This window comes from Cucurbita maxima, unplaced genomic scaffold, assembly GCF_002738345.1.
Source record: "Cucurbita maxima cultivar Rimu unplaced genomic scaffold, Cmax_1.0 Cma_Scf00053, whole genome shotgun sequence".
In the NCBI taxonomy this organism is placed as follows: Eukaryota; Viridiplantae; Streptophyta; class Magnoliopsida; order Cucurbitales; family Cucurbitaceae; genus Cucurbita; species Cucurbita maxima.
Genome location: NW_019272069.1, coordinates 906921 through 916492, shown reverse-complemented (window position 1 = coordinate 916492; position 9572 = coordinate 906921). Strand labels below are relative to the sequence as shown.

The window sequence follows — 9572 nt, the reverse complement described above, 5'->3', positions numbered from 1 at the left end:
GATCCACATCGCTACTAAATTCCTCAATGTTCGTACAGTTCCACTACAACTTTTTAGGCGTCGCCAATATTCAAATCTTTACATTCGAAACACAAATATCCGTGAATGGATCTCCTGAAATCTCCGCCAAATTTGTCGACATATTAACATTATCGGCCACCACGTCTCTGTAATTAATGTTCTTAATCAATGGCAATGCCGAGGGATCGAGTTGGTTATTCGCATGAGATTTAGTCTCCAGTTATCCAGAAGACATAATTCATCGTGGATAGAATTATTTTTCGGACGAAAATGTCCTTGACAAAGGATTTTATAGGATAATTTATGAATAAAAAATAGGAAAGGAATTTTTTACTATTAATATTATTATTTAAAGGGTCAAAATTTGGGTGGTAAATGAAATGGTTGGATTTACATAGAATATTAGCCCATTAGAAAAATATAACTTGGAACTTTGTAAATTTGCCATCTTGTTTTTGTTTTTTAAAAATTGTTTTATGCGTAATAGAGTGTTAAAATAGTTACTCGAAGAACCAAGTCATCTAAATCGGTGTTTAAAAACAAATTATCAATTTATTTTTATTAAATTACTCGAACAACTCGAATCAACCTAAGGTGAATATTTTATGATTAGATTAGTCGAATTCAGTATTTGATAAGGGTTTATTGGATTGAAAAAGTTTACCATCTAGAAAATTAAAATAGGTCTAAAACATGTTGAATCGAAAGTAATTGTTTGTTTAGTTTTAAATGATATCTCTATATTGATTTGATTAACCCTTCATTAGATCAATTATTTTTTCACTAATTATAGTGCATGAGTTGAGTTGAATATCGGCTCATGGTAACTATAACTTTATTTATGCTTTTATATTTCTTCTATATAAAGAAATTTTCTTAATAAAAAATAAATAATATATCACTCTATTATGAAAAATAAAAAATGAAAATCAAATATAATAAACTACTTATAAAATTAGGCTATAACATCAAGTCATACTCGTTTCTCTCATTTCATAATGTATCTATATAATCCCTGGACCACCCGAAGACTAGTCTATGAAACAAAAGGCCTTGTTGAAGCACTGAATCATCTCCACACATGATACCATATATGGTCTAGGGATATTATGGTTTTTGATAAAAATCACGGTGTTCCAAATGCTCCACTTTGACCTATTACAGAATCCAAGGTCAAGAAAAACCAACAAGCATTCATTCTTCATCTACAAATTGGATAGGCTCGGTTCAACCATCATTTCATGTGTTACAAGTTGATTCGGTTGAGGAAGGATCATTTGGAACTTCAGATGTGAATATTTGCATTGTTGGAGTAGCGGATGAAGTTGCTATAAATTGTGATTTATTATTTATTATTTTTAATTTTATAATTTCTGTAATGTGCAAAAGGGTGGAATTATTGGTCAAATTGACTTCTTTTGTAGAGATTTAAGGGGATTATGATTAAATTATGGCCCCTAAGAATTGGAAGAATTGAAAGTTTCGGAAGACTATAAATAAACAAATTATTATGTAAAAGGAAGATTTGAGATGAATGAAATTGAGATCTCAAATTGAGACTTTTGCCCTTAGAAATTTGAGCATCATCTTTGTCATTTCTAAATTTCATGCAATTCTTTTGGTAGATTGCATATGAGTCATTCAATCAAGCCTTGATCAAGTTCGATTGTGGAGTGACTCAATTTAGAACAAAATTTAGAACAAGATTCTAAATCATGCTTCTAGATCTTTGATCTTAAGAGATAATCTAATTCTAGTCTATCTCTTGATTGAGGTAATCTAATTCTAACCTTGATCGAGTTCGATTGTGGAGTGACTCAATTTAGAACAAAATTTAGAACAAGATTCTAAATCATGCTTTTAGATCTTTGATCTTAAGAGGTAATCTAATTCTAGCCTATCTCTTGATTGAGGTAATCTAATTCTAACCTTGATCGAGTTCGATTGTGGAGTGACTCAATTTAGAACAAGATTCTAAATCATGCTTTTAGATCTTTGATCTTAAGAGGTAATCTAATTCTAGCCTATCTCTTGATCGAGTTCGATTGTGGAGTGACTCAATTTAGAACAAAATTTAGAACAAGATTCCAAATCATGCTTCTAGATATTTGATCTGTAAGAGGTAATCTAATTCTAGCCTATCTCTTGATTTAGGTAATATAATTCTAGCCTTATCTCTTGATTAATCCGAATTTTGTAGAGGGAGGTTAATAGGCATTTGAAGAATTAAAAGTTCTTTTGTGGGAGACTATAAATACAACAAATTGTTAGGTAAAAGGTAGATTTCGGAGGAATGAAATTGAGATCTCAAATGGAGACTTTTACCCCTAGAAATTCGAGTATTATAGTCATTTCTAAGTTTCATGCAATTCTTGTGGTAGATTGCATCTGAACCATTCAATCAAGCTTTGGTGGAGAAAGATCTCAAACCCTACCCTAATTATATGGTGGAGAAGGATCTCAAACCCTAATTGTATCATAGGGAAGATCTCAAACCCTAATTTTATCATAGGGTTTGAAAGATCTCTAATTTTATCATAGGGGAAAGACACCCTAATTTTATCATATGGAGAAGATCTCAAACCCTAATTTTACCATAGGGAAAGTCTTACCATACGGAAAGATCTTACCAGAGAAGATCTCAAACACTAATTTTGTCATCGGGCAAGATCTCAAACTCTAATTTTATCATCGGGGAAGATCTCAAACCATAATTTTATCACTGGGAAAGATCTCAAACTCTAATTTTATCATAGAGTTTGAAAGATCTCTAATTTTATCGTATGGGAAAGATGTCAAACCCTAATTTTTATCACATTGGAATGATCTCAAACCTTAATTTTAGCATAGGGAAATATCTTACCACAGAGAAAGAACTCACGAAGGGAAAAGATCTCAAACCCTAATTTTTCCATAGAGAAAGATCTCAAACCCTACTTTTATCATAGGGTTTGAAAGATCTCAACCCTTAAAACCCTAATTTTATCATAGGGAAAGATCTCACCGTAGGGGAAAGATCTCAAACCCTTATCACAGGAAAAGATCTCAAACCCTAATTTTATCATAGGCGAAATATCTCAAACCCTCATTTTACTATAGTGAAATATCTCAAACCCTAATTTTACAATAGGGAAAGATCTCATCCCTAATTTTATGATAGGGAAAGATCTTATCCCTAATTTTATCATAGGGAAAGATCTTATCCCTAATTTTATCATAGGGAAAGATCTTATCCCTAATTTTACCATACTCGAAATATCTCAAATACTAATTTTACCAAAGGGAAATTTCTCAAACCTTAATTTTACCATAGGAGAAATATCTCAACCCTAATTTCTCCATACGGAAAAGATCACAACCGTAATTTTTTCATAGAGGAGAGATCTCAAACCTTAATTTTTCCATACGGGAAATATCTCAAACACTAAGTGAAAATCTCAAAGCCTAATTTCACAATAGAGGAAAGATCTCAAACCATAATTTCTCCCAACGTTATAAATCTCAAACCCTAATTTTACAATAGGCGAAAGAAATCAAACCCTAATTTTTCCATAGAGGAAATATCTCAAACCCTAATTTTTCCATAGGGGAAAGATCTAAACAATAATTTCTCCATACGGGAAACATCTCAAACCCTAATTTCTCCATAAGGGAAAGATTTCAAACCCTAATTCCCTATCGGAAACATCTCAAACCCTAATTTCTCCATAAGGGAAAGATTTCAAACCCTAATTCCCTAAAGGAAAGATCTCAAACCCTAATTGTACTCTAGGGAAAGATCTCAAACCCTAATTTTATATAAGGAAAGTTCTCAAATCCTAATTTTACATAGGAAAAGATATAAAACCCTGAAACCCTAATTTTATCATAGAGAAAGATCTCAAACCCTAATTTCATCATAAGGGAAATATCTCTAATTTCATCATAAGGGAAATATCTCAAACCCTAATTTCTCCACATGGAAAAAAATCTCATACCCTAATTTTATCATAGACGAAAGATCTCAAATCCTAATTTTACGATAGGGAATTTTCTCATACCCTAATTTTACTATAGGGAAAGATCTCAAACCCAAATTTTACCATAGAGAAAGATCTCAAATCCTAATTTTGCCATAAGTGAAATATCTCAAACCCTAATTTCTCCATACACGAAAGATCTCAACATTAATTTTTCCGAAGGGGAAAGTTCTCAAACCCTAATTTTTCCATAGGGGAAATATCTCAAAAACTAATTTTTCCAGAGGGGAAATATCTCAAACCCTAATTTCTCCCTACGATCTCAAACCCTAATTTTATTAGGGAAAGATCTCAAACCCTAATTTTACCTTAGGGAAAGATCTCAAACCCTAATTTTACCAAGGGAAAGATCTCAAACCCTAATTTTATCATACGGAAAGATCTCAAACCCTAATTTTATCATACAGAAAGATCTCAAACTCTAATTTATCATAGCAAAAGATCTCAACCCCTAAATTTACAATACGGGAAAGATATCAAACCATAATTTTACTATAGGGAAAGATCTTAACTCTAATTTTTCCAGAGGGGAAAAATCTCAAATACTAATTTTACCATAGGCAAAAGATTTCAAACCCTAATTTTACTATCGGAAAGATCTCAAACTCTAATTTTAGGAGGGGAAAGATCTCAAACCCTAATTTTGTCATTGGTAAAGATTTAAAATCCTAATTTTCTCACAGGGAAAGATATTAAAGCCTAATTATCACAGGGGAAAAATCTCAAATCTTAATTTTCCCATAGGGATAAGATCTAGAACCCTAATTTTATATAGGAAAAGATCTCAAACCCTAATTTTACCTAGGGAGAGATCTCAAACCCTAATTTTCCTTAGGAAACATCTCAAACCCTAATTTTCCTTGGGGAAAGATCTCAAAACCAAATTTTTCCAGAGGGAAACGTGTCAAACCCTAATTTTACTTATGGAAAGATCTCAAACCCTAATTTTATCATATGGGAAAGACTTTAAACCCTAATTTTATCGTATGGGAAAGATCTGAAGCCCAACTTTTAAGATCTCAAATCTTAATTTAAGAACTCAAACCTTAATTTTATCCTATGGAATTTTATCCTATGGGAAAGATCTCAAACCCTAATTTTATCATAGGAGAAAAATCTCAATCCCTAATTTTATCATATCGGAATAATCTCAAACCCCAGTTTTGTCATATATGGGAAAGATCTCAAACCCTAATTTTACCTAGGAAAAGATCTCAAGCCCTAATTTTATTATTTTATTTATAATTTAATTGTTATTCATTGTATGAAAATCCAAGGATATTAATGTAATCTTGAACCGTATGTGGTTGACATACAAGAGGTTTGTGTTTAAGTAATAACCGAAAGAGTCTATAGTATATGGATAAGGTTGGCAGTCTTCACCTAGTAACACTATTGATACGACCCACTTTGTATTCGTTACAAATGATTTGATCCAAATTGTTCATGTGAAGACATGTAAGTGGGGGTATCCTATCGGATGAGTTTGTATAAGACTGGACCAAGAAATGTTTAATCTCTCTTTATAAATCTGTTAATTAAGATGCTTAATATTTCACATGATGATAATATGCGACTCGATCTTAATCCTGAGTGAGTTATGAACTTCTACCTATGAGGGCTTGTCCTTTAATTTACATGGGTGAGAATGACTCTTTTAGCCAATTCAATATGCCTACCATTTTGGGGACTTTGACCAAATAGGGAGTTGAGAACATAATATCTTGAGATAGAATTCACTCATTTCCATATAAGAAAATTAGATGAGTTGATCTCTTAAGTACTAATTTCGAGACTTGAACAATGGGGTCCCACGCTCTCATGGGCCCGAGAGGAACTTGGTTTATGATTGGATCATAAACAAATTGTTTGTTAGAGAAACAGTGGTACTTAAGGTGAAAGATGTAATTACAAGGGTATAACGGACTTTTGACCCAGTTGTAATTATGAACAACTCGTGAAGGATCAACTTGCTTGTAATGATTATATCAATGGACATAACTTGTCCTACAGTGCAAAAGAGTGCGACTCTAGGTCTATAATGAAGTGACCTATAGTTAATGAATGAAAATTGATTAATTAAAGATTTTAATTAATTAATTTTCTATCATTGTAGCTTATAACTTGTAGGTTCATAAGGTCCCTTTGTTAGCTCACAGTAATGCTAAAAGGTTCCAAGAAAATTTTGAGGATTCAAATTGATATTTAATATATTAAATATATTAAATATAAATGACAAAATAAATTTAATTTAAAATGTTAAATTAGTATTTAATATATTAAATATATTGAATAAATAAAAAAATATATTTAATTTGAAAGATTCAAATTAATATTTAATATATTAGATAGGATAAATATAAATGAAGAATCGGATAAATTTAATTTGAAATGATAAATTAAAATATTTAATATATAAATATATTAAATAAATAGAGAAAATATATTTAATTGGAAGGGTTCAAATTAATATTTAATATATTATATATATGAAAAGAAAAATATATTTATTGCATTTGATACTATTAAATATTAAATTAATTAATGTATTTTAATACATTAAATAAAAATATATTTAAAATTTGAATGAGATTCGACTTAGCTAAATATGTTAGGATATCCTATAATATTTAAATATGACTTATAAGATATTATATCTAATATAGTAAATATATTATTTGGCAAAAATTCGCGAAGAGTCCATATAAATAGGACCCTCGAACAAAAAATATACTAATTTCTTCCAAGAATGAAATTAATCTCCAATCCCTTTGGGATTTTCTTTCAAGAGGCTCCCATAACCCTTGGCCATGTGTTCGAGTCATACTCCAATGAAGATCTTGTGGAATGTTGAAGTGGTTGGAATACTCCAATGAAGATCTTATGGAATGTTGAAGAACTTCAGCATCCTTAGAATTGTCCAAGGAGTCTTGCGAGCTGGGGTTTCTACACAGGTAGAGTCCTTACTCTTTTATTAATTTTGTTTTAATTCTCAATAAAAATCATAACGGTTTCCAATGCATTTTTACGTAGATGAAAAGTTCATTCCCTTTCATTAGTATGAGAGCCTATAAATTTTTATTTTGAATTAAAAGTAGTAGGGTGGTAATTTATTTAAAATCAATATTTGATTTTTATTTTGCAAAATTGATTGTTTGGGCTTATTGGGTGGCATTAGATTTACAGCTTTGTTGGACAAATGTATACCCATGCGGAGTTAGGTTTATTCTCAAACCTTAATTTTTCTCCGAGTAAAGGTCTCAAATCCTAAATTTTCCATAGGAAAAAATTACAAACCCTAAGTTTTACATGGGTGAAAGATCTCAAACCCTCCTTTTACTGGGAGAAAGATCTCATTCCCTAATTTTGGGGAAAGATCTCAAACCCTAATTTCCCTCCTTCTACCGAAAGGTCTCAAGCCCTAATTTGACCTAGGGAAAGATCTCAAACCTTAATTTTACCTAGGGAGGGATCTCAAACCCAAATTTTACCTAGGGAGGGATCTCAAACCCAAATTTTACCTAGGGAGGGATCTCAAACCCAAATTTTACCTAGGGAGGGATCTCAAACCCAAATTTTACCTAGGATTTTTACCTAGGGAAAGATTTCACACCCAAATTTTTACCTAGGGAAAGATCTCAAACCCAAATTTTACCAAAGAAAGATCTCAAACATTAATTTTACCTAGGGAAGGATCTCAAACCCAAATTTACCTAGGGAAAGATTTCACACCCAAAATTTTACCAAAGAAAGATCTCAAACATTAATTTTACCTAGGGAAGGATCTCAAACCCAAATTTACCTAGGGAAAGATTTCACACCCAAATTTTTACCTAGGGAAAGATCTCAAACCTTAATTTTAGCTAGGGAAAGATCTCAAACCTTAATTTTAGCTAGGGAAGGATCTCAAACCCCAATTTTAGCTAGGGAAAGATATTTTAGCTAGGGAAAGATCAACCCCAAAACATTAACTTTACCTAGGGAAGGATCTCAAACCCAAATTTACCTAGGGAAAGATTTCACACCCAAATTTTTACCTAGGGAAAGATCTCAAACCTTAATTTTAGCTAGGGAAGGATCTCAAACCCCAATTTTAGCTAGGGAAAGATCTCAAACCCCAATTTTAGCTAGGGAAAAATCTCAAACCCCAATTTTAGCTAGGGAAAGATCAACCCCAATTTTAGCTAGGGAAAGATCTCAAATCCCAATTTTAGCTAGGGAAAGATCTTAAACCCTAATTTTTTAGCTAGCGAAAGATCAAAAACCTTAATTTTATCTAGGCAAGGATCTGAAACCCTAATATTTACCTCGGAAAAGATCTCAAACCCTAATATTTACCTCGGAAAAGATCTAAAACCCTAATTTTAGCTAGGGAAAGATCTCAAACCCTAATTTTAGCTAGGGAAAGATCTAAAACCCTACTTTTAGCTAGGGAAAGATCTAAAACCCTAATGTTTACCTAGGGAAAGATCTCAAACCCTAATTTTACCTAGGGAAAGATCTCAAACCCTAATTTTAGCTAGGGAAAGATCTCAAACCCTAATTTTACCTAGGGAAAGATCTCAAACCCTAATTTTAGCTAGGGAAAGATCTCAAACTAATTTTACCTATGGAAAGATCTCAAACCCTAATTTTACCAAAGGAAAGATCTCAAACCCTAATTTTACCAAAGGACCTATGGAAAGATCTCAAACCCTAATTTTACCAAAGGAAAGATCTCAAACCTTAATTTTACCAAAGGAAAGATCTCAAACCCTAATTTTACCAAAGGAAAGATCTCAAACCCTAATTTTACCTATGGAAAGATTTAAAAGCTTAATTTTACCTAGCAAAAGATTTAAAACCCTAATTTTACCTAGGGAAGGATGTCAAACCCTAATTTTACCTAGGGAAGGATCAAAAACCCTAATTTTACTTAAGGAAGGATCTCAAAACCTAATATTTCCATTGGGAAGGATCTCAAACCCAAATGGTTCTGTAGGGAAAGATCTCAAACCCTAATGTTTCCGTTGGGAAAGATCTCAACCGTTTATCTTCTCATTCTCAGCCATGGTAATGACAGCATAACTCTTCCGACAAGAATTATAGCGCCTGTTCAATTTGTGTGCAGGTGTCTCAACCATGTGAAGATCCAGTCTCCTCCAGAATATAATAATAGTAAAAGGAACTATGGTTCCAATTACCTTCTCTGGAGAACGGTGTTAATAGAGTCAACGTATCGCTCAAAATCATATGAACGTATTATCTATCGTGGGATTATTTCATAAGTTATATCTAACGTATGCGCCTCTTCCCGGTGAAACTAGACCCCAAGAGAATTGTGATAGTAGAGAAAGAGAAATAGTACGGGAAAGATCTCAAACCCTAATGTTTCCGTAGGGAAAGATCTCAAACCCTAATGTTTCCTAGGCAAAGATCTCAAACCCTAATTTTACGTAGAGAAAGATCTCAAACCCTAATTTTACCTAGAGAAAGATCTCAAACCCTAATTTTACCTAGAGAAAGATCTCAAACCCTAATTTTACCTAGAGA

General features: G+C 32.2%; 1 pseudogene; it reads right to left on the bottom strand.

The window, feature by feature from the left end:
- Positions 1–7: 7 nt before the first annotated feature.
- The window catches only part of LOC111471506, a 46311-nt pseudogene continuing 36746 nt past the window's right edge, over positions 8–9572 (bottom strand).